Source organism: Artibeus jamaicensis, unplaced genomic scaffold, assembly GCF_021234435.1.
Source record: "Artibeus jamaicensis isolate MK-2021 breed Jamaican fruit bat unplaced genomic scaffold, CSHL_Jam_final contig_851, whole genome shotgun sequence".
Taxonomy (NCBI): domain Eukaryota; kingdom Metazoa; phylum Chordata; class Mammalia; order Chiroptera; family Phyllostomidae; genus Artibeus; species Artibeus jamaicensis.
The window spans coordinates 5219695-5221013 of NW_026521986.1; the positions used below are offsets into that span (position 1 = coordinate 5219695).

The 1319-nt window shown below is 42.9% G+C and overlaps 1 non-coding gene across 1 annotated transcript; it reads right to left on the bottom strand.

The window, feature by feature from the left end:
* Positions 1-865: 865 nt before the first annotated feature.
* Positions 866-998, bottom strand: LOC119034874 (small nucleolar RNA SNORA51). The gene has a single exon (XR_005079654.2). It is a non-coding gene; the product is annotated as a small nucleolar RNA SNORA51 (small nucleolar RNA).
* Between the last annotated feature and the right edge of the window lie 321 nt (positions 999-1319).

The window sequence follows — 1319 nt, forward strand, 5'->3', positions numbered from 1 at the left end:
ACATGAGTGGTCAGGTAGGGTGCACGTCTGTTTCTTGGCCTTCCTTGGCACATTGGTCTGGTTGTGTTCATGACTAACCCCAATTACCTGGAGAGGGGAAAAAGCATTTTCCCTCTTTGCAGCTTAAAATATCTCATCAAAGAAATGTGGAGAGTATGGAAATTATATTTGATTAGCAGACAGCTATTCACTTCGATCATTTCTCTTATTCTGTAGCTCTCTTTGGAAAAAAAAGAGTTTGGGCTTTTCTGACAGCCTGATGGGTAATGACATAATTTTAATAATCCTCTCCCCTCGGGGTCAGAAGTGAAGAAGGAAACTTCATAATGAAATTATTGTGCCTCAAAGATGTAATCACTAGGTTCATCCTTTTTACATTGTTCACGTCCGGGACTCTGGAAAAAAGATGCCTATTTCAGGTCTGCCTAACACTGTGGTTGATGCTCTGCTTTTTTCTTTTTTAACAATTATTTATTTTGCTCACAGTTCTGCAAGTTAGGCAAAGATTAGGAGAGATGGTCATTTCTGACCCATGTGACATCAACTACACCAACTCAACTGGGGCACGGAGGGTCCACTTTAGGTTCACAAGTTAATTCTGGCTGTCAGCTGGTTATAGAAAGAGAAGGGGAGGGAGAAACATCGAGTTGTTGTTCCAATGCATTCATTGATTAATTCCCACATGTGCCCTGACTGGGGATCAAACTAGCAACCTTAGCATATCGGGACAATGCTCTAACCAACTGAGCTAGACCTCTCCACAGGCTGCTTGGACTTCCTCCCAACATCATGGCTTGGTTCAAGAGTCAGCATCTGAGATAGAAAGCAGAAGGTACTAGTTTCTTTTGTTTTTCCATGACCCCCACCCTGCAACCCCCATTCACAAAACAGACCAGGCAAAAGGCCTGGGCTGTGGGGTATATACAATGGGTTTACTCCGCCTCCTCTTTCTGCACAGTCAGTGGAAGAGCACAACTTGTGGTAAGTACCAGGAGGCCAACATTCTGCTTTCTGAACTGGGAAGACCCATGAGGCCTGCAGCAGACTGAGCCAAAGGCATGAAGCTTTAGAAGTTCTATCAGAATACACACACTCTCAATTCAACTCCATTCATCACATAAAGTTATGAGTCTAATTTCTCAACTCAAACAATTATCCTTTTATTGTTTATCTTATAAAAAGATACAAGATCCTTTTATTTTTAGACACTAGGTTAATCTTTCCCTTTCAGTGCTCTGACCAGGGTTGGTTGTGGGGAGGGGTGTTTGTCTCCCACTCTCACTTTTCTGCAGCGGACAAGAGAAACAAGTGTGGATGGG